The 24,678-nt window shown below is 38.9% G+C and overlaps 1 pseudogene across 1 annotated transcript; it reads left to right on the top strand.

Annotated features, from left to right (window-relative positions):
• Positions 1 to 207: 207 nt before the first annotated feature.
• LOC122043231 lies at positions 208 to 24,678 on the top strand (annotated as a pseudogene). The gene is made up of 10 exons (XR_006129463.1): positions 208 to 390; positions 467 to 526; positions 618 to 690; positions 11,130 to 11,140; positions 18,442 to 18,462; positions 22,060 to 22,146; positions 22,241 to 22,381; positions 22,489 to 22,596; positions 23,945 to 24,170; positions 24,275 to 24,678. The product of XR_006129463.1 is annotated as an E3 ubiquitin-protein ligase XB3-like (transcript).

Genomic DNA, 24,678 nt, shown 5'->3' with positions numbered 1-24,678 from the left:
AATACAACGCAGGACCTAACTTAACTTGTTGTTCACACCAAAACAACCTTGGGGTTCCAACATAAGCAACCATGGAAATTGGGTCGTTTCAAGCATCTGAAGAGAAGAGAAGAGAGAGAATCACTGAATCTTGCTCCCGCTCTTCCCTTTCGCCGGCGCTCCATCGATTGATTAGACGCACTGTGGGCTCGGAGAGGCAGGGCGGCGATGGGTCAAGGAGTGAGCTGCGCCAGCTCGAGCTACGAGCACAAGTTCTTCTCCGCAGTCCAAGTCGGTGACTTGGCAGCGATCGACTGCTTCCTGACGGACGACCCTTTTCTGCTACTGCGGACCACCATCTACGACCGCATCTCCGCGCTCCACATCGCGGTCACCAATGGCCGCGTCCAGGTCAGGCTTTTCCTCCTCCTCCGCACTTCTTTTCTGTGCTAGGGTTTTCAGATTTTGATTCGCTTTGGGATTGCAGGTTTTATCTATGCTTCTGAATCAATCTTCGAATCCTGATGTCGTTTATCGAGATAAATAGGTGAAGAATCGTATAAATGAGTGTTCTTTCTTTTGTATGCTTTGATCGGTTGGCAAAATCTCATTCTCCGTGGATCTATTCCTAAAACTAGACTCTGTTGATGATGGCTGGGGGAGATAGAGTGTGTACAAAAGTTTCTTGATTCGGGGGCAAATGTGAGTCGAGTTTCTTCTATAGAAATTGATGTCAAAGAAAAGTAGTCGTCTTTATTGATAAATCAAAAAAAAAAAAGATTGTAAGTAAATAAAGAGTACAAAGTCTTATATAGTTAATTATCAGAAAACCTAAACCCTAAATTGAAAAAAAAAACTAAATTGTCCTCAAGGCTATAAACAAATAATTCTAATTATATAATCTAACATCCCCCCTCAAACTCACGATGTTATAGCCAGAAGCATTAAGAGTTTGTCAGATAAAAATCGGAAGCGCGAAGCGGAATAAATCTTGGTAAACATATCAGCTAACTGTAGTGAGGAAGGAACAAAAGACAATATGATAGTGTCAATCTATAGATGATGATGAGTGAAATGACAATCTATCTCAATATGCTTCATTCTTTCGTGAAAAACTGTATTGTGCGCAATCTGAATGACACTCTGATTATCATAATGAAGAGCAGTAGGTTTTTGAAGAAAAATTTCCATATCTGCAAGCAACCAACGTAGCCAAACAATCTCACAAGTAGTGGTAGCCATGACACAATACTCAACTTCTGTGGAGGATCTCGAAATAACATCTTGCTTCTTACTTTTCCAAGAGATAAGAGAATCTCTAAGAAAAATACAGAAGCTAGTGGTCGACTTACAATCCATAAGGTCAACCGCCAAATCAGCATCAGAGTATGCACAGAGCTCTAATGAGGAAGTAGAAGGGAATAAGAGACTCTGAAACTGAGTCCCCCGAAGATATCGAAGAATGCGAAGAACAGCGACCCAATGCACTGTAGTCAGTGCAGTGACAAACTAACTAGCCACATGTACAGCATACACAATATCAGGACGAGTCACAGTAAGATAAACCAAGCTTCCCACAACTATATGGTAGAGGCAGTGGCAGATCTAGGGGAGAGCGGGGGTGTGCTTGAGCACCCCCTTACTCTCGGAAAATTCCACCAGTATGTTGGGATCGATGGTCCTCGGCTAGAGAGGGGGGTGTGAATAGCCGCCCCAAATCGTTCGCGTTTCTTTTTACAAACTAGGGTTAGCGCAGCGGAAATAAGAACAAGAAACGAAAACAAGAAGATCAAACCTCAACGCGTCGATGTAACGAGGTTCGGAGATAAACTCCTACTCCTCGGCGTGTCCGTAAGGTGGACGAGCCCTATCAATCCGTCGGTGGATGAGTCCCCGGAGAACCGGCTAATAATCACTCCTTCTGGGTGGAGAAACCTCGCCACAAAGTTTTGCAAAAGCAATACAAGAAGGAGTATACAGCAAGAAGCAAAATACAATACAACTGTAAAACCTTCGCTTACTTGCCTTCTCTTCGACTGGATGAAGCAGCAGCTTCAAGCGACGCCTACAACAGCAGGAAACCAGTCGTAGAAGCTCACACGAAGCTTCGGAACTCAACAAAGCTCAAGAGCACAACAGCAGCTCAGTAGAAAGAAGAGGAAGAAGAAACAGCACAGAAGATGCCCTCGTCTCCTTTATACTTGCGAAGAAGAAACAGCGAAGAAACTAGCCGTTGCGTTGCAACGGCTAGAACCCTGATCGGTCTGTAGACCGATCAGGCAACATCCTGATCGGTCTACAGACCGATCAGGGAAGAAGCCTTCGCTTCTGTTCCATCCATGATCGGTCCATGGACCGATCAGGAAACATCCTGATCGGTCCACAGACCGATCAGGGAACCTTCTGATCGGTCCGTAGACCGATCAGGCTTCTCTTCTCTGCTAGTTTTCCGCTGATCTCCTTCTGATCGGTCTCCAGACCGATCAGATAACCATCAGTAGCATACTGATCGGTCACTGATCGGTCACCAGACCGATCAGATGACTCATGTATCATTGGATCGGTCTGCAGCCCGATCCAAACTTCTCAGCCCTAAACCTAAGGCTTCCACACCAACATCCGGTCAACTTTGACCTGTTGGTACATCATGCCTAGCATCCGGTCACTCCCTTGACCTGCTAGCACTCCCTGCTAAGTGTCCGGTCAATCCCTTTGACCCACTTAGACTTTTCCACACCAGATGTCCGATCATCCCTGATCCATCTGGATTTTCCTCTTCGTGCCAAGTATCCGATCACTCCCTTGACCTACTTGGACTTTCCAACACCAGAAGTCCGATCATCCCTGATCCATCTGGATTTTCCCTTGCCTGGGTTCACTCACCAGGACTTTCACCTAGCTTCACTCACTAGGGTTTTCACACTGCCTAACATCCCAGTTAGGACTTTCTCACTGCCTGGCTTCACTCACCAGGACTTTCCAACTGCCTAACATCCCAGTTAGGACTTTCCCACTGCCTGGCTTCACTCACCAGGACTTTCCAACTGCCTTAAATCCCAGTTAGGACTTTCTCACTGCCTGGCTTCACTCACCAGGACTTTCCACACTGCCTAACATCCCAGTTAGGACTTTCCCCGTGCCAAGTCTCCATACTTGGACTTCCCGCGTGCCAAGCTACCTTCTTGGACTTTTCCCCGTGCCAAGTCTCCGTACTTGGACTTTTCCAGTGCCAAGTCTCCATACTTGGACTTTTCATGAATCAGGTCAACCATGTCAACCTTGACCTAAGGTTGCACCTACAATCTCCCAAACACCTATTCTTGTCAAACATCAAGAATACAACTCTCTTCTCGTCAAACATCGACATGCAACTCAAGTAGGTCAACCTTGACCTAAGGTTGCACCGACAATCTTCCCAAGTCAAACATCAAAATACAACTCGAGTCAAGTCACCTCGAGTCGGGTCAACCAGGTCAACCTTGACCTAAGGTTGCACCAACAATCTCCCCCTTTTTGATGTTTGACAAAACCCATAATCAAGTTAGGTTAACCTGATAACCTAACTTAGGTTTTCCAACCATCTTCCAATGTCCAATGTTCTTTCCTTGAACATTCTCTGGACATTCTCCCTTTAGGTTAACCCGATAACCTAACTTGGGTTCTCCAATAATTCTCCCCCTTTTTGACACACATCAAAAAGAATTCCAATGTTCTTCCTCGAACATTCCTTGACATTCTTCCCCTAGCTTAGGTTAACCCGATAACCTAACTTGGGTTCTCCAATAATTCTCCAATGAACACTCTCCCCTTTTTGACACACATCAAAAAGAAAAAGGAGAGTATCAAGGTCAAGAGTTTCTTCCTAATGAAAGTCTCATACCTTTCATTGAAACTCTTAATTCCCCCCTTGATACTAAACTCAACAATCAACTTAGTGATAATCCCATATCACTAATCCTCAAAAGTCTTAAGGAGTAAAAACTCCCCCTAAGAGTCAACTCCCCTTGACAATTAGGTAAAACTCCCCCTAAAGGTCAACTCCCCCTTGACCATTGCACCAACAATGTCTTGGAGAGTTTCAAACCTTTAGAAGCCCGAAACTCAACTCCCACAGCTGAAATTTCAGACCACAGTCGAAATTCAGCAAATTCAGCATTTGGCACGCCCTGATCGGTCACCGGACCGATCAGGCCTTCCCTGGATCGGTCACAGTGACCGATCCACACAGACCTGGACCGATCAGACTCCCTTCTGATCGGTCCACAACTCTGATATCAGAAGTTTCTGATTTTTCTCCTTCCGAAATTCAGAAACCTCTAGAAAATCACAGAAAATTCGAAAAATTATGAAAATTTGAGGATACATTCCTCATACCACATACTATCATGGAAAAATAGTTTTATCTGAAAATAACTTCCATTTTCAAATCTTGATACAAAGTTCAAAAACTTTGAAATAGTTCAAGTTTACCTCAACTTTGTATCAATTCGCTCAATGATGAATGCTATCACTAGAAAAGTTTCATCAAGGTTTTTCAAATCAATTTTGAAATGATTTTAAAACCCTTTAATTTGGGACCACAATCTTTGGGCTATATGTACATGACTTGTACATAAGCTTTCCCTATGATCCCTAATTTCTTGAATTATGCTCATCTAGGTACAAGAACTATGCACCTTGATCCTAACTCATGATCCTAATATCTCACACACATCTAAAGTGTATCAAACACATCCAAGTCAATTTTGATGTGAGATATGGGTTTAGGTCATCTTAGGCTAAGTTCTCATGCATTTTCTAAACACCAATTTGATCTCAATATCAAATTGTGTTTGTCCTCAAATCAATTTCATTGATTATAATGCAAGAGATGATGACATGGCATAAAATGATATCATAAGTAAAAACATGTGCCAATGTCATGATGTCATGGCATAAAGTTTGAAAACTTAAATACAGCATGACATATAAATAACCTAATCATTATCATGACATTTCAAATGATCATAAATTAAATATGATGTCATGACATGGCATATGGCAAACAATCATGGTAAGTTAGCACAAATGAAATACCTAGATTACCTATCTAAGTATCCTTAATCACTTAGCTAATTTAACATCTAATCCTAGATTGCCCTTATATCCCTAAGAGAAACCAAAATCCAAATTATGGTATTTCTCTAGGTTTTCCTCAAATTGTGCCGCTTAAGATTAAAAATGATATTTCCACCATTAGGCACATTTAGCTCTTCAAGGAGTAACTAGTAATTCTATTTCATTTTCAAAGGTTAACAAAACCTCGAAAATGCTCCTTGAGTGTCAATTTCCTCAAAGTTGGGCTAACTACCCTTCTAAGCGGAGTTGACACTCTCTAACCCATCTATGGGGTAGAGAAAATGCTCCTAGGAACCCAATACCTACTTGAGCTCATTGGGTTCACTAAATATTCACTAGGGATAACTTCCCTAGCAACCCTCCTAATGACCCTCTTAGGCTTTAAAGCCTTGGCCATTTGGGACTCATCAAGATCAACTCTAGGGGTGACTCCCCTTGTGACCTTGGTGTTGGTCTTCCTAGCCCTAGGTTTTGTTCCATAATCGAATGGAACATCATGATATGTGGGCTTGACCATTTGGGACTTAGGTTTGTGACTCAAACCTTTCTTGTCCTTGGACTTTTGACCCTTAGGCCCTAGAGTTGACTTCTCTAAACTTTTAAGGGCCTTTTCTAGGGTATCAAGCCTTGACCTCAAGACTTGATTCTCCTTTTCTAATACCTCAATTTTTGATTTATCACTCTTCCTTGAGGTATTCCTAGGCATATGTCTAGTTGATTTAGGGTTTCTACCTAGGTTTTTCTTAACCTTAGAAGTGTTAATCCTAGGGTTAGCATTCCTAGTAGTATCCCTATCTAGGCTAACATGTTTAGCTCCTAAGCACATGTATTGGTTCCTAAAGTTAACATGCTTATCATTATTAACAATTGCAACAAAACTACTAGCATGAGTTTTATTAGAATTGCAATAATGAACCTTAGAGGTTACCTTAGGGTTTGCCTTAGCTCCCCCTATCGATGTGCATCCCTTGTCCTTGTGAGGTTTCCTCCTCTTCGGACATTGGCTCCTATAGTGTCCCCGTTGCTTGCATTGAAAGCACACCATGTGCTTCTTGCCTTCGCGTGTTGGGACTTTGGCTTCCTTGACCTTTGGTGCTGGTGGAGTCTTCCTAACTCTCTTTGGACATTTGCTCTTGTAATGTCCACACTCCCTACACTCAAAGCATATTATATGTAACTTATTTGAAATTGAGATGCTTGAGTTACCTAGGTTTGGGGATGGGTGTGAGCTTTCTTCTTCAACCCTTCCGGAGGTGGAAACTTCTTCTTCTTGCTCCGAACTTGAACAAGAGGAACTCTCCTCCTCTTCTTCCTTGGATATTGAGTAGCCCTCAACTTCCAATTCGCTCCCTCCATGATGTGAGCTACTTGGCTCACTAGGCTCCTCTTCATGGCTTGAGGTGGAGCTCTCCTCATGGTACTTGGCCAAGTTGTTCCACAACTCCTTGGCATTGTTGTATCCTATCTTACACAAAATGTTAGTAGGCAATGAAAATTCAATTATTCTCGTTACCTCTTCGTTGATTTCGGATTTGTGAATTTGTTCTCTTGTCCACTCCTTCTTCTCAAGTGGTTTTCCTTCTTCATCCACCGGAGGAGTAAAACCTTCTTGTACACAAAACCAATTCATTATGTTAGTCATAAGAAAATACTTCATCCTTACCTTCCAATACGCGAAGTCGCCGCATTCGTAGAAAGGTGGAATGGTGACATCTTCTCCATAGAGATCCATTCTCTAGCTTTGCTCCCACGGGTGTTGATCCGTCGAAGAGCGGCCTCGCTCTGATACCACTTGTTGGGATCGATGGTCCTCGGCTAGAGAGGGGGGTGTGAATAGCCGCCCCAAATCGTTCGCGTTTCTTTCTACAAACTAGGGTTAGCGCAGCGGAAATAAGAACAAGAAACGAAAACAAGAAGATCAAACCTCAACGCGTCGATGTAACGAGGTTCGGAGATAAACTCCTACTCCTCGGCGTGTCCGTAAGGTGGACGAGCCCTATCAATCCGTCGGTGGATGAGTCCCCGGAGAACCGGCTAATAATCACTCCTTCTGGGTGGAGAAACCTCGCCACAAAGTTTTGCAAAAGCAATACAAGAAGGAGTATACAGCAAGAAGCAAAATACAATACAACTGTAAAACCTTCACTTACTCGCCGCTTCAAGCGACGCCTACAACAGCAGGAAACCAGTCGTAGAAGCTCACACGAAGCTTGAACTCAACAAAGCTCAAGAGCACAACAGCACAAGAGAAAGAAGAGGAAGAAGAAGAGCAGAAGATGCCTCGTCTCCTTTATACTTGCGAAGAAGAAGTGAAGAAACTAGCCGTTGCGTTGCAACGGCTAGAACCTTCTGCAGACCGATCAGGCAACATCCTGATCGGTCTACAGACCGATCAATCGCTTCTGTTCCATCCATGATCGGTCCATGGACCGATCGACCGATCGGGACGGACCAGCATCGAGTGAACCTCTGATCGGTCCGTAGGACCGATCAGCTCTCTTCTCGCTAGTTTTCCGCGATCTCCCCGATCGGTCTCGGATCGATCGATAACCATCGATAACATCTTGATCGGTCACTGATCGGTCACCAGACCGATCAGATGACTCATGTATCATTGGATCGGTCTGCAGCCCGATCCAAACTTCTCAGCCCTAAACCTAAGGCTTCCACACCAACATCCGGTCAACTTTGACCTGTTGGTACATCATGCCTAGCATCCGGTCACTCCCTTGACCTGCTAGCACTCCCCGCTAAGTGTCCGGTCAATCCCTTTGACCCACTTAGACTTTTCCACACCAGATGTCCGATCATCCCTGATCCATCTGGATTTTCCTCTTCGTGCCAAGTATCCGATCACTCCCTTGACCTACTTGGACTTTCCAACACCAGAAGTCCGATCATCCCTGATCCATCTGGATTTTCCCTTGCCTGGGTTCACTCACCAGGACTTTCACCTAGCTTCACTCACTAGGGTTTTCACACTGCCTAACATCCCAGTTAGGACTTTCTCACTGCCTGGCTTCACTCACCAGGACTTTCCAACTGCCTAACATCCCAGTTAGGACTTTCCCACTGCCTGGCTTCACTCACCAGGACTTTCCAACTGCCTAACATCCCAGTTAGGACTTTCTCACTGCCTGGCTTCACTCACCAGGACTTTCCACACTGCCTAACATCCCAGTTAGGACTTTCCCCGTGCCAAGTCTCCATACTTGGACTTCCCGCGTGCCAAGCTACCTTCTTGGACTTTTCCCCGTGCCAAGTCTCCGTACTTGGACTTTTCCAGTGCCAAGTCTCCATACTTGGACTTTTCATGAATCAGGTCAACCATGTCAACCTTGACCTAAGGTTGCACCTACAATCTCCCAAACACCTATTCTTGTCAAACATCAAGAATACAACTCTCTTCTCGTCAAACATCGACATGCAACTCAAGTAGGTCAACCTTGACCTAAGGTTGCACCGACAATCTTCCCAAGTCAAACATCAAAATACAACTCGAGTCAAGTCACCTCGAGTCGGGTCAACCAGGTCAACCTTGACCTAAGGTTGCACCAACACAGTATACTGCAGTCCGAGGGGTAGCGAGAAGGAAGATAAGCTCCAGCTCCCTTCTTTGAGCACCCTCTTCCTTTTTTGTTTGGATCCGCCACTAGGTAGAGGTTAGGATCTGGTAAAGGAGAACTATCTGATTGAGAGTACCTAACATTAGTTTCAAGGGGGGTATCAACTACCCTGTTGTCATGAGACATGCACGTTCAAATAGATCAGCTATGTACTCTGACTGAGACAAGAGATAACCTTTAGGTGAAGAGGCAATCTCAATCTCCAGAAAATAGCGCAGTAAGCCCAAGTCTTTTATAGCGAAACAACGAGCTAATTCAAATTTCAAAGACTCAATTCCATCAAAATCATCACCAGTAATTATCATGTCATCCACATATAAAGACAAAAGTATACGATCTGCACGTGTGCACTTGACAAATAAAGTTGAATCATGATTACTGGGATGAAAGCCAAGCGAGGCAACCACCATGGAGAACTTGGCAAACCAAGCACGTGGTGCTTGTTTGAGTCCATAGAGAGCTTTGCGAAGCCTGCAAACTTCACCAGATCTGTGAGCAACTCCAGGAGGGAGAACCATATACACTTCTTCTTGAAGATCACCATTCAAGAAATTATTTTTGACATCCATCTGAGATATCTGAGACAACAACAATTAATATATGAACAGTAGTCATTTTAGCAACAGGGGTAAAAGTTTCCTCATAATCCATGTCATACTCCTAAGAGTAACCTTTAGCAACAAGACGAGTTTTGTACCGTTCGACAGAACCATCAGATTTAGTTTTGATCTTATAGACCCAACGAGAACCAATGACACATTTCCCTGGTGGTAGACGTACCAAATTCTAAGTATGAGTATGACGCAGAGCAGTTAATTCCAAGTCCATAGCATTCTGCCAAAGAAGATACCAACAGCTTCTCTATAGGACAAATACTCAGAAAGATGATGAATAAAGGCATCAAAAGAGACAAAAGAAGTAGAATAAGCAAAATCAGGTAGTTTAGTAGACTTACGAGGATGTGTAGACTGACGAATAAGATTACCCGCAATCTCTGGAGGTGAAGGAACAGTCGTAGGTGTAAGACCGTTGGATTCGATAGAGGGGGGGGTGAATATCGATTCGATAAAGATGAGTAAAAACGCAGCGGAAAACTAAAATAGACACAGGTGTTTTTTACTTTGTTCGGAGCCTGTAACGACTCCTACTCGAAGGCCCGTACTCCGTGAGTACTTTCGTTGGGCAATCACTATCAATTCGAATGAAGATTACAAATAAGTACAAGAATTGACAGAAATAAAATACCGACAAGAGAAGAAGAGTTAGACTTTAAGAAAGCGCTTTGTCGGAATAGCCTCGTGGCGTCGCAGGAGCGTAGAGCAGCAGAGCAAGCAGTAAGTTTTCAGTGCAGACTTTTATATATTTGAAGCTCCTACCTGGGGCTTCTTTTATATGTTGTCCCGGGCGCCTGGATCCCTTCCGGGCGCCTGGAACGTGACGTAGCTGCACGAACCATGATGCTCCACGTGGCGACGACTCGGCTGGATGAAATTTGCCTTCCGGCGCCCGGATCCCTTCCGGTCAGAAAGCTCCTTTTTCCTGCAAAACAGGGTTAGTCCGAGGCAAATATGTATCCTGTAAAACAGATTGTTAGCACAGTTAAAGTTCAATAGATGGATAAGAAAGAGTATGACTTAGATTCCGTCTTTCCGAGACCGGAATCTAGTCACGATCTCGACTTAGACATCCGAAATGGATCTAAGCCGGATCGACGCCTAATGTCCCCTTCCCGGGAACGCGTCCTCACAGTCACTCCCTTCCAGTGACTTACCTCACTTACCTGCCAGACGTCCGGTCAGCCCGTCGACCCGTCTGGACTTCTCGCCAAGCGTCCGGTCAGCCCGTCGACCCGTCTGGACTTCTCGCCAAGCGTCCGGTCAGCCCGTCGACCCGCTTGGACTTCTCGCCAGCTATCCGGTCAGTCTGTCGACCTAACTGGACTTCTTGCCAAGCGTCCGGTCAGCCCGTCGACCCGCTTGGACTTCTCGCCAGCTATCCGGTCAGCCCGTCGACCTAGCTGGACTTTTCCTGCACACTTGATAAAAGTGTCAGACAACAACAAACCTAACTTAACCTGATTTGTCATTCATCAAAACCTGAGTTAGACCGTTAGTGCTAACCGCACCAACAATCTCCCCCTTTTTGATGGAATGACAACCTGGTTAAGTTAGTGAAAAAAATATGCAAGAATCAAGCATGATTATTGAGGTTTTTAAGGTTTAAGTTAGTTTTTCAAGTTTGCATTAAGTTGCTCTAACTTAACCAACCTAACCCTCCCCCTTTGGCATACATCAAAAAACGAGGGTAAACAAACATAGTGAGAATTACTGAAAACAATAAGACTTTGAAAAATAACTGAGTTTTTAAATCCAAGAAAAGATCAAATTGACTTGGGGGAGTCTAAAGTTTGAAAACTTGTTTAAAGCATTAGCTTTTAGTTTTTAGAAAAAATGCTAAGTGTAGATAGGTTAATTTTCAAACATAAGTGTATAAGGATTAAATTTCAAAACAAGTTTCAACATAAGTTTGAAATGCTATATAAACATAAGTTTTCAACACCAAAATTCCAAAACTAGGTTTGAAAAAATCTATTTTTTTTTTAATTTTTTTTAAAATCAAGAAAAATAATTTTGAGAAGCTTAGTTTGTAAACTAAATTTTGTAAGATTTATCCTTCAAATCAAATTGTCAAAATTGAGTAAAATCAAATTTTTAAGAACTAGACTCAGGACAATTTTCAAAGTGAAATTAAGTTTAAATCTTTACTTTTAGTTTTCAAAGGAGTTTGGTAAAAGTAAGACCATATTTTTAGAATGTGTTTATAAAATTTGTTCTCCAAAATCAAATTTTCAGAAAGGTATTAGATTCAAAAGCGGTTTAACATACTTGAAAAAGTCAGTTTTTAAACAAGTTGTTTTTAAACTTCGATTTTCAAAATTAAGTTTAAAATTCAATTTGGCAAACTAAATAGTTATATTTCTCCCCCTGAATTTGATACCTATCTCTAACCAGCTGTCTAACCAATTAGGTACTAACTAACTATCAGAAGATAGTAGCGTTCACTAGGTTAGTCAGATTAAGTTAATTATAATTAGTCAGTGTTTGACTTGACTGATGAACTTTAATCTGATTAATATCTGATTTGTATTTAACGTCCAGACTTATGCTGATGCACTGAAATAAGCATCTTAGGTCTAGACAGTTGGCCTATGCATCTCACCCCTTTCTATGTTTGTCAAACACAAGCAAGGTAACCCTAGGGTGTTGGTGAGATGCTCAAAAACTAGTCCTATGGGTACATGCTTTCTAAGGAGGTAAACTTAGTCTAAGGCAAAAACTGTTTTTGAAAGTCTAAGAATGGAAATTTTGAAAACAAACAAGTTTAGCCTATAAGTTGATAAAATCATTTTTGAAAGGATTTTTGGAATTTCCTAGGCTATTGAGCACATCCCTAATTGTCGTCGTAAGTTGCTAAATTCACTTTCAGGGAGTGGTTTTGTAAAAATGTCAGCTAAATTTGATTTAGACTCAATGTACTTGAGTTCAATATCACCTTTAGTAACATGATCCCTGATGAAGTGATGCCTAACTTCAATATGTTTGGTTCTTGAATGATGCACAGGATTCTTAGTTAAGTTAATCGAACTTATATTATCAATTAATACTTTTACATTTGTGATATTTAAGTTGAAATCTTTTAGAGTATGCATCATCCATAATATTTGTGCAACACACTCGCCTATAGCTATGTATTCTGACTCAGTTGTAGATAGTGCAACACAGTGTTGCTTTCTACTAAACCAGCTGACAAGGGATGGACCAAGTAGTTGGCATCCACCACTTGTGCTTTTGCGGTCTAATTTGCATCCGACATAATCTGAATCAGAATATCCTATTAATTCAAAGTTGTTGGTCCTAGGATACCAAATACCTACATTCGTGGTTCCTTTGAGGTATCTAAAGATTCTTTTAACTTGAGTCAAATGAGATTCTTTAGCACAGGTTTGGTATCGAGCACACATACTAACTGCAAATAAAATGTCAGGTCGGCTTGCAGTTAAGTAAAGTAGACTACCTATTGCGCTCCGATAATGTTTTAAGTCTACTGGTTTTCCATTAGGATCATCATCCAGGATTGTGTTTACGGCCATAGGTGTTTTTATTTCTTTAGTATTTTCCATTCCAAATTTTCTAAGTAACTCCTTAGTATATTTTTGTTGACAAATATAATTTCCTTCATTTGTTTGTTTGACTTGTAACCCTAGAAAATAAGTTAATTTTCCTACCAGACTCATTTCGAATTCGTGTTCCATTAGGTTTGTAAATTCATTTAAAAATTCTGAGTTGGTTGAACCAAAGATGATATCATCTACATAAATTTGAGCTATAAAAATATCTTCTTTTATTGATTTCACAAATAGTGTTGGGTCAATTTGACCTTGATTGAACCCTTAAGAGGTTAAGTAAGAGGTTAGTCTTTCATACCATGCCCTAGGTGCCTGTTTAAGTCCATATAATGCCTTTTTTAATTTGTAGACATAATCAGGGTGTTCTAGGCTTTCAAAACCTGGTGGCTGACCTACATAAACTTCTTCTTTTATCAATCCATTAAGAAAGGCAGACTTGACATCCATTTGGTATAGTTTGAATCCTTTATGGGCTGCATAGCTTAGTAACATTCTAATAGACTCTAGTCTAGCTACCGGGGCATAAGTTTTATCATAGTCAAGTCCTTCAACTTGACTGAACCCTTTGGCAACTAACCTGGCTTTGTTCCTAGTAATTTCTCCAGTTTCACTTAACTTGTTTCGAAATACCCATTTGGTTTCTATTATTTTCTTATCGTTAGGTGGAGGTACTAGGTCCCAAACTTCATTGCGCTCAAATTGAGCTAATTCTTCTTGCATAGCTATGACCCAGTCTGGGTCAAGTAGGGATTCAGCTACAGTTTTGGGTTCAATATTTGAGATTAATGAGATTTGACTTAGGTTTCTGAAAGATGACCTAGTTTGGACCCGAAGGTCTGGGTCACCAATTATTTGATCAGTAGGATGGTTTGGGTTGACTCTTATGGTTCTAGAAGGTTGACTTTCTTGTAGTTGTTCTTCTTCTTCATGATTTTGGGTTTTTGTTCCTTCAGAATTAATATGTTCATGAACAGGGTCAACTGGTTGAGGTTGGGCTTGTTCTAGGTTTTGATTGGATTCTTTGAATTTTACATTGGTGGTTTCCTCAATTCTTAAGGTAACTTTATTATAAATTCTGTAGCCTCTGCTATTCAGAGAGTAACCTAGAAAAATTCCATTTTCTATTTTGTTTGCAGAAATTCGTAAAAATTTCAAAGGTTTCATCTTTATTTTTTAAGAATTTGACCCAAGTGAACCTAGAATAGTCATCTATTATAACTAAACAGTATAGACTTCCATTTATTGATTTAACTCCATGGGAGTCAAATAGGTCTAAGTGTAAAAGTTCTAGGACTGAGTTGGTTTGGGATTCATTAATTGGTTTGTGGGTAGATTTTGTTTGTTTGCCCTGTTGACAAGCATTACATATCGTTAAATCTAAGTTAGGTAATTTTGGTAAGCCTCTAACTAGACCATTTAATTTAGTTATGTTTCTGAAATGTGTGTGTGACATTCTTCTATGCCATAACCAGGTTTCTTCTTTTTGTGTTAAATAACACTTGACTGAAGAAGTGGTTAAGTTAATGGCATAAATATTGTCTTTTCTAAAGCCTTTTAGGCTTATAGTTGGATTATCTAGATGTTTGATCAAACATTCTGTAGATAGAAATTTTACCTTATACCTAGTGTCACATAATTGACTTATGCTCAGGAGATTGTATTTAAAATTTTCAACAAGTAGAACATTTGTAATTATGAAATCTATTTTTAATTCAATATTACCTATACCAATTACCTTGAGTTTACCGTTGTTTCCAAAGGCAACTGTTCCTAGGCTTTTGTAGGTTAATTGAGTGAACTTGGTGTGATCTCCAGTCATATGTTTGGAGCAACCACTGTCCAAAATCCACTTGGTTTCCTACAACAAGTAGGATTTTTATGTTAGTCTTAGTTTATCAATTTTTAATCAATCATTAACAAAAAATCTTAATTTTGAAATTAATTTAAGTTTAAAATTTTGAAGTTAATTTTTAAGTTAAAATTAAAATTTTGAAATTAATTTTTAAGTTAAGATTAAAATTTTGAAATTAATTTTTAAGTTAAAATTAAAATTTTGAAAATAATTTTTAAGTTTAAAATTTTGAAAATAATTTTGAAAATAATTTTTAAGTTTAAAATTTTGAAAATAATTTTTAAGTTTAAAATTTTGAAAATAATTTTTAAGTTAAAATTTTGAAAATAATTTTTAAGTTTAAAGTTTTGAAAATAATTTTTAAGTTTAAAATTTTTGAAACTAATTTTTAAGTTTAAAAATTCTGAAAATAATTTTTAAGTTAAAAATTGAAATTTTTAAGTTAAAATTTTGAAAATGATTTTTAAGTTTAAAATTTTGAAAATAATTTTTAAGTTTAAAATTTTTGAAACTAATTTTTAGGTTTAAAAAATTTTGAAAATAATTTTTAAGTTAAAAATTGAAAATTTTAAGTTAAAATTTTGAAAATGATTTTTAAGTTTAAAATTTTGAAAATAATTTTTAAGTTTAAAATTTTTGAAACTAATTTTTAAGTTTAAAAATTTTGAAAATAATTTTTAAGTTAAAAATTGAAGTTTTTAAGTTAAAATTTTGAAAATGATTTTTAAGTTAAAATTAAAATTTTGAAAATAATTTTTAAGTTTAAAATTAAAGTTTTGAAATTAATTTTTAAGTTTAAAATTAAAATTTTGAAATTAATTTTTAAGTTTAAAATTAAAATTTTGAAATTAATTTTTTAAGTTTAAAATTGAAATTTTGAAATTAATTTTTAAGTTTAAAATTAAAGTTTTGAAATTAATTTTTAAGTTTAAAATTGAAATTTTTAAGTTAAAAATTGAAATTTTTAAGTTAAAATTTTGAAAATGATTTTTAAGTTTAAAGTTTTGAAAATAATTTTTAAGTTTAAAATTAAAGTTTTGAAATTAATTTTTAAGTTTAAAATTGAAATTTTTAAGTTAAAAATTGAAATTTTTAAGTTAAAATTTTGAAAATGATTTTTAAGTTTAAAGTTTTGAAAATAATTTTTAAGTTTAAAATTAAAGTTTTGAAATTAATTTTTTAAGTTTAAAATTAAAATTTTGAAATTAATTTTTAAGTTTAAAATTGAAATTTTTTAAGTTAAAATTTTGAAAATGATTTTTAAGTTTACAATTTTGAAAATAATTTTTAAGTTTAAAATTGAAATTTTTAAGTTAAAATTTTGAAAATGATTTTTAAGTTTAAAATTTTGAAAATAATTTTTAAGTTTAAAATTGAAATTTTTAAGTTAAAATTTTGAAAATGATTTTTAAGTTTAAAATTGAAATTTTTAAGTTAAAATTTTGAAAATGATTTTTAAGTTTAAAATTTTGAAAATAATTTTTAAGTTTAAAATTTTTGAAACTAATTTTTAAAGCCTTATTCATCTCACCCGAACTATATTATCAATCAGGGAAACCTATGGTTTTGTGAGATGAAATTGGTTTGATTATAGAGTTTTGGTTTAACTAGTGTTAGATTCAGACTTAGCTTTGGTTTCCACAAATAGGCATTCTTCGGATAAACTTCTAAGCTTGGTGAGTCTCATGGACATCATTAGAAGTAACCAACCTTTCGAAGTTTTCCGAATAGTCCTATCCACGGAACTTAGTACTAAATCTTGGTCTAACTGGTTAGGATTCGTTTAAGGGTAGCTTCGGTCAGTTCCACTTGGCCAAATGCACCAGATCGAAGCCATATCTTTCTAGACATGCGATGCCCAAGCTTCCCTAACGTACTATCATCCAAAAACTTCACCAGTACCATGAGTCAAGTTAAACTTGGTCTCTTTTTACTAATCCTAATTACCCTGTCGGGTTAGTTTGTTTTGGGTTACCCTGTCGGATATGTTAGTTTTGGAGGTGCCAGCTATTCTGGAGCCTCCCCCTGAATTATTGGCCCTTAATTTAGATTTTGGGTTTGTGTCGATTCTTTTTATAGTTATAATCAACTTGGTGATAATCTAAATTTTGTTGAGTTTTGAATTTTGATTTTAAGTTAAATTTATATTTTAGTTTTTGATCTGATTTATTCAAGTTTATATAATGTATTTTATCTTTAGGTATATAGAATTGATTAAGTCCTACTTGCGTGGTTAAGCACGCTTTCGGGACCCAAGCTTGTTTAGTTGCTTTGTGTTGGGTTAATAATGATTTAAAGGTTTTGTTTGAGTTTGACTTATATCCAAGTCCGGTTTTATTATAGCATGCCTTTTGGTTATTTAGAATTAAATCTAAATTTTTAGATCTTGTTGTGAATTTTTCCAACAATTCTTTTAACTTATTAATTTCATTTTTTAATGATAAATTCTCCTCCTCAAGTGTTTGATCTTGAGTTGGATTCGAATTTTTTAATTGTTCCTTGAGGTTTTGATTTTCCTCAAGAAGCGATTTATTTTCATTTTCCAACTTAACTACTTTTTTATTTAAACACGAGATAATTCTAAAGAATTTACGATTTAAGTTTAGGTATACCTCTTCGGAACCTTCGGAAACGAGTGCGGACTCGTGGCTTGATTCGGGTTCGGACCCGTCTTCCGATTCCTCTGATTCGTCTTCCGTTTCAGCTTCGCGAGCCATCAGCGCGAGGTGACTTTGGTGCTTTTGCCTTTCTCCTTCCGATTCGTCTGAGGAGGAATCGTCCCATGTTGCTTTGAGGGCTTTCTTCTTTGTTGACTTTGGTTTGTCAAGTTTCAATCTTGGGCATTCATTCTTGTAGTGCCCCTTTTTGTTACATCCGAAACATGTGACATTTCTTGAGTCGGCTGGTGAACTGATCTTCTGAAGATCCTGTTTGCTGAAGCTTCTCTTTTTCCTGGTGAACATTTTCCTTACCAGGTTCACCAGGTGTTCTTCGTCTTCAGAGTCTTGATCGGAATCTTCTTCAGATTCGGGTTTGTTCTTCTTTTCTTTAGAGGAACCTGCAAATAAAGCTACACCTTTCTCGACCCCGGCGTTAGTTTGCTCATGAAGTTCTAATTCACAGAAGAGTTCATCCAATTTTAATTTAGATAAATTTTTTGAAATTTTGTAGGCATCTACAATTGATGCCCACAAATTATTTCGCGGAAAAGCATTTAACGCGTACCTTATTAAGTCTCGGTTCTCCATTTGGTGGCCTATCGCGTGGAGACCGTTGAGGATATCTTTGACCCTCGCGTGGAGCTGACTTGCCGTTTCTCCTTCCTGCATTTTTATATTAAAAATTTTATTTAACAGCAAATCTCTTTTTGTTACCTTTGCATCGCTTGTTCCTTCGTGCAGCTCAATCAGTTTATCCCAAAGCTCCTTAGCGTTTTCATGCGGTCCGACCCGGTTCAGTTCTTCTCGTGTTAGTCCGCAGTGTAGAGTATTGATGGCTTTGTTTTCAATTGATGCCTTTTTCTTTAAATCATTTGTCCATTCTTCAGGGTCTACTATTTTCCCGGAGTTGTCTACTGGAATTTTGTAAGCCTTTGTAACGCTCATCCATTGGTCGTAGTCTGTCTTCATGTAGACCTCCATTCTCCTCTTCCAGTACGAAAAATCATCCCCGTTGAATAGGGGAGGACGTACTGTGCTGAAGCCTTCTTGTTGAGACATCTTATCCTGCACACACTAAATTAACTGGAAAAAGAAAATCCCAAGACTTCGTCTTGGATTAGCAGTGCGGGGAAAAATAGAAACTCTAAGTTGGTGTTGTACCAATTTAGATTTTAAGTGCAACGGGAAAAAAAAAAACCTTCCAAAAAAGATAATAATATTAGTTTGGAATTAAAAAAAAATTTTCCACCCCCTGTCTGATTGGTGGTTGCACCAAATCAGAGCGGTACCTGCTCTGATACCACTTGTAAGACCGTTGGATTCGATAGAGGGGGGGGTGAATATCGATTCGATAAAGATGAGTAAAAACGCAGCGGAAAACTAAAATATACACAGGTGTTTTTTACTTCGTTCGGAGCCTGTGACGACTCCTACTCGAAGGCCCGTACTCCGTGAGTACTTTCGTTGGGCAATCACTATCAATTCGAATGAAGATTACAAATAAGTACAAGAATTGACAGAAATAAAATACCGACAAGAGAAGAAGAGTTAGACTTTAAGAAAGCGCTTTGTCGGAATAGCCTCGTGGCGTCGCAGGAGCGTAGAGCAGCAGAGCAAGCAGTAAGTTTTCAGTGCAGACTTTTATATATTTGAAGCTCCTACCTGGGGCTTCTTTTATATGCTGTCCCGGGCGCCTGGATCCCTTCCGGGCGCCTGGAACGTGACGTAGCTGCACGAACCATGATGCTCCACGTGGCGACGACTCGGCTGGATGAAATTTGCCTTCCGGGCGCCCGGATCCCTTCCGGGCGCCCGGATCCCCTCCAGGTGCCCGGACCACCTTGTTTCAGAAAGCTCCTTTTTCCTGCAAAACAGGGTTAGTCCGAGGCAAATATGTATCCTGTAAAACAGATTGTTAGCACAGTTAAAGTTCAATAGATGGATAAGAAAGAGTATGACTTAGATTCCGTCTTTCCGAGACCGGAATCTAGTCACGATCTCGACTTAGACATCCGAAATGGATCTAAGCCGGATCGACGCCTAATGTCCCCTTCCCGGGAACGCGTCCTCACAGTCACTCCCTTCCAGTGACTTACCTCACTTACCTGCCAGACGTCCGGTCAGCCCGTCGACCCGTCTGGACTTCTCGCCAAGCGTCCGGTCAGCCCGTCGACCCGCTTGGACTTCTCGCCAGCTATCCGGTCAGTCTGTCGACCTAACTGGACTTCTTGCCAAGCGTCCGGTCAGCCCGTCGACCCGCTTGGACTTCTCGCCAGCTATCCGGTCAGCCCGTCGACCTAGCTGGACTTTTCCTGCACACTTGATAAAAGTGTCAGACAACAACAAACCTAACTTAACCTGATTTGTCATTCATCAAAACCTGAGTTAGACCGTTAGTGCTAACCGCACCAACAGTAGGAGGCGGAGGGAGATGTAGAGAAGATGTCTCGAGAATACCAGATTCAGTGAAGCCGTTATGTGGAAGAGTAGCCGTGGGGGAGGCTTCGTTGGTGTCGGTACTGAAGGGATAAATGCGAATAAGATCTGCATGAGTCATGTCATGTGATAAAAGAGGTATGGAGAAGAAAGAAATATGTTCAAAAAACACAACATCACGAGAGACATATAATTTTTTACTAACTGGATCAAAACAACGATATCCCTTTTGATCAACACCATAATCAAGGAAGACACACAAAGTAGATTTATAGGACAACTTATCACGCTCAACGTGTGGTCGGAGAACAAAACAGGTACAACCAAAAACACATAAAGAGGAATAATCAAGAGCATGACCATATAGTTTTGAAAAGGAGACAAACCTGAATTGTGAGAAGTTGGAATCCTATTAATTACATGAGTAGCAGTAAGAACTGCTTCTCCCCCAAAAATGCTAGGAACATCTGCAGACAATAAGAATGAACGGAATGTCTTAATAAGATGTCTATGTTTTTTCTCTGCAACCCCATTCTGTTCAGGTGTTTCTCGACACGAGGTTTGATGTATAGTACCTTCTAATGCAAGTAAATGAGAAAAATTATTGAAAGTGTATTCACCCCCTAAATCACAACGAAAACACTTGATAACTGTTAAATGTTGAGTTTTGACAAGAGCTTTAAAGTTATTGAAAATAGTAAGATAATCAGATCTGTATTTCATAAGATAAACTCAAGTATAGCGAGTGCAATAATCAATAAAAGAAACATAATATCTTGATTCCCTTTTTTAGTAACAGGAGAAAGTCCTCACACATCAGAATGAACAAGATCAAAAGGATTAAGAGAAAAAGATAAATTTTTATTAAAAGGTAATGCAGAAAATTTTATCAGTTTACAACCATTACAATCTAAAATATCATGACTTTTTAAAGTTCCTAATACTCCAGCCGAAGCTAAAAATTATAAATGAGAGGTTGAAACATGACTTAGACGAGTATGCTACAAATAAAAATCAGAAGAAGAACAACTCAATCGTAAAGATAACAAATCGACACTAGAAGCTGCAACATCTGGTACTTGAAGGTTATCTAAGATATAGAGTCCCGCTTACCTACGGCATATTCTAATCACCTTCTGAGATCGTGGGTCATACATATAACAATTGAACGAAGAAAAAGAGATTAAATATCCAGACTTAGATAATTGTCTAACAGAAACAAGATTAAGTGTAAGACTAGGAATATAATAGATATTAGTAAGAGACAAACAAGTTGTAACAGCAGAACCAACACCTAATAATGACATTGGAGTACCATCAGCCGTCATAACTGATAAAGATGAATTAGAAGATAAGGAGATAAAAGATGATAAGTTAGGTAACATATGATGAGAGGCTCCAGAATCTCAGATTCATAAAGAGGATGATATACCTGATGTACCGGAGGATGACAAATTTATATGAGAAGAAGCAGACATGGCAGAGGGCTGTGAAGCAAGGAATTGTTGAAACTGCTCAAGTATATAAGGATCTAAAGAGGGGACAACCACTGCATTACTAGACTGAGATAGTCCATTTGACAACTGTTGTGGTTAATTACCAGATTTCCATGAAGCATTCTGACATAGCAATGTTGGTTGTTGAGGTCGTTGTTGCTGATATTACTGTTGTGATGGTCGTTTTTGCTGTTGTGGTAGTTTACCTTTGTTCAACAATAATGGACATTGAGACTTTCAATGTCCTTTTTCTTTGCAATAAACACTCATCACTAGAAACCTTCGAAATTGACATACTTTGATTATGCGGCATTGACCGTTGTGATGCTGCAAAAACAGATGGTGTAGATGGTGCAACAGTCCTCTTATCAACCTAAGACTTAAGACGAATCTCCTCAGCTAGTAATTCATGTACTACTGAATCAACAGAAGGAAGAGGACTACGATGCAAAATTGTTCCACGCAATCCTTCAAAGTCACCAGGAAGAATCATCCAGAATTGGACCAGACGTTGCTCTTCTCTACAAGTGACATAAGTTGGGAATGCTCGTAATTTTGAGAATTCTGTGAGTGCTAACTGGTCCCATAATTTTGACATGACAGAATAAAAATCTTGGATCCTTATATCTTACTTTCGAAATGTATATATATCTACTTCTAATTGATATTGTTTAATAAAATTAAACTGCGTATATAATCTTACCAGATACTCTGCTTATTATTATTATGGTCACTCAGATTGTTTGCAAGCAATTCTGTCGGCAACAAAATCGGCACAAGTCACTGATTTTTGGTCCCCTAAGGATCCACCTGTCATTGTCTTTATTCTGTGAATCATTTGTCAAGGTATTAAACTCATTTATTTCCATGTGCTAATCGATTCGCAGGGGCTTTGCACGATTTGTAAACTTGAGAGATGGAACAGGGGCGATGCCCTTGCACCTCGCTTCCAGCCAAAGATGGTCCAACTGTGTTCATATTCTTTTAGACAGTGGAGCTCTCGTCTGTGCTTCAACTGGCCGGTATCGGTAGTTTAATAACTGTTTTCCTTAGCAACCACTGCTTGTTCTTCTTCTTGATCCCAAGTCTGTAGATTGTGACTTGGTGCTGTGCTCAAGAGATCCAAAATTTGCAGTTTTCCTGGAAGCAACCCGCTGCACTTGGCAGCTCATGGGGGAAGTTTGGAGTGTGCCCGAGAATTGCTTGCACGAGGTGCCGACCGGCTCCAAAGGGATGCATCTGGGTAAGGATTTCTTATTGTCTTTGATTCAGGATTATACTTACTTTCGTGATTTATCAATGTGCTTGCGGGCTGGTGAAATGAATCATGACTAACAATTAGCTAAATTTGTTCAAAATTCAAATGGCCTCCCAAATCCTGATGGTATTCTTGGCATTTCTCAATATGGCTTTAGTAAATACAATCCTCATATGCAGTGCTTATCGTTGATACTGGAGTGATGCTAAAGGATAATATGTGACTTTGAAGCTAAATTAGCTCTAATGATCTCTCCTCTTGATTACATCCTGATATATTTATGTCTTTATTTTATTTTATGGAATTCATAGATCCAGTGTCCACCTTTTGAGAATGGAGATATATTAAACAGTTTGGAGAAACTGTTAACAAGTGTTTAGTGGCTAAATAATCAACAGGCTTGAAGCAAAGGATCTATAGTTTTCTTGCTCATTAACTGCGTTAAAATTCTCTTTTACAAGATCACAAAGAGATAGTCATGGAAATTTTTTACACATCATCACATGCTTTCATACCTAATTATGACAAAGTATCAATTAAAATACAATCATCCAGTAATCACTCCCATTATAAGATTCCCTCTACATTTTACTTATAGGATTGCGAGAAATGTGCTAGACCAACATGCTCCGATACTACACTTAGTTCTCGTGTCCATGACCTGTAAACCTCAGTTTCAAACTGATGCATAAGATGACTGCTGAAACACCTCCAAACTGACACATTTAGATTATGCATTTGAGATTTTTTTTTAAACCAATTGACTTGATAAGTTGGAAGGATAGAATTGGATTGAACATTTGATGCAATATATTTCAGTCTCATGCCAAGAAGTTTTTTCAGGACCATGATGCTGAGCTATTGTATTTTTAATCACCTAAAGTTATTGGCAATCGTCGCATGTGTTGACTTATATTCAGTGGGGAGACAAAACTGACGGTGAAAAATCTCTAAAGATTACGTCTCTTATTTTGATAGAAGCCAGCCTGGTCTCTTTGGCAGTCTCTGCTCCTATCATTCACTTGGTAAAAGAGAACTCTGAATTTCCTTCCTATTTCTCTGAGTCTCTGCAATTGTAATTCAGTAAATATGCTAAAATTTCTCATAAATAGATTTGGTGTCTATTCTTTCCTTCATTTTTTTTTCCCTTTTAATATCATAAAAATCATAAAATTTAGTGGTCGACGTCCCCCCAGAAAAATAATAGAAAATCTATAGGTTTGATTGATAAAATCGACAAACGCAAGCAATATAAAACGATCCGATCTGATTGACAGAGACGTGTGGACGAATCACGCACGTTTCCTCACCGCCTTAGTTTCCTCTCTCCCAGGATCTCGCCAAGTGGACGGTGGATACCCTCCGAGTTCCTCTATAAAAGATGCCCAATCTCCAAGTCGAACCCCACCGCCGCCTGCAAAAACAAAGCCGATAGTTAGATTTTGCAGAGGAGGAAGGATGTCCTGCTGCGGAGGCATGTGCCCTGGCTTGGGAGAGGAGCAGACGAGCACCACCGCTCAAACCGTGATCATGGGGTCGGCTGGCGCTGATTCGAAGAGGTAAATTCTTTTTTTTTTCTTTTTAAAATTTTTTATTTGGAGAAAAGAAAAAGACGGAGCAAAATGAGTTCTGCTTTTAACGGATCCTTTGGAAATCGATGCAGGGAGTTTGAAGAGACGGGTACAGGATCCGAAAACGGATGCAAGTGCGGGTCCAACTGCACCTGCGACCCCTGCAACTGCAAGTGAAAGCCGCGCAGAGCTTTCGAGTTTGGAGAGGAGAGAGAGGTATCGTATTGCGTGTTCGAATGATGCTGAAGAAGAGCACTAGTTCTCCTTATTATACAAAAGAAAAATAAAGGGCAAACTCTCTCCATCTCTCCTTCTCCTTTGTGTGGTAGTAGTTGTTGTGGTTGATAGATGTTTGTCTGTTGCGTGTGGGAGTAGTAGTTGTGGTTGAAAGATATTTGTGTGCTTGAGTGATGTGTGTGTTTACTGGTTACATGTAATATCTGTGGAAATGAAGGGCCTTGATATCTATCTAACTTGATGTGATCATGTTTTGTCA

Source organism: Zingiber officinale, chromosome 2A, assembly GCF_018446385.1.
Source record: "Zingiber officinale cultivar Zhangliang chromosome 2A, Zo_v1.1, whole genome shotgun sequence".
NCBI classification, from domain to species: Eukaryota; Viridiplantae; Streptophyta; class Magnoliopsida; order Zingiberales; family Zingiberaceae; genus Zingiber; species Zingiber officinale.
Note: the sequence above shows the minus strand (reverse complement) of the source record. Positions and strands in the feature narration are given on the sequence as shown.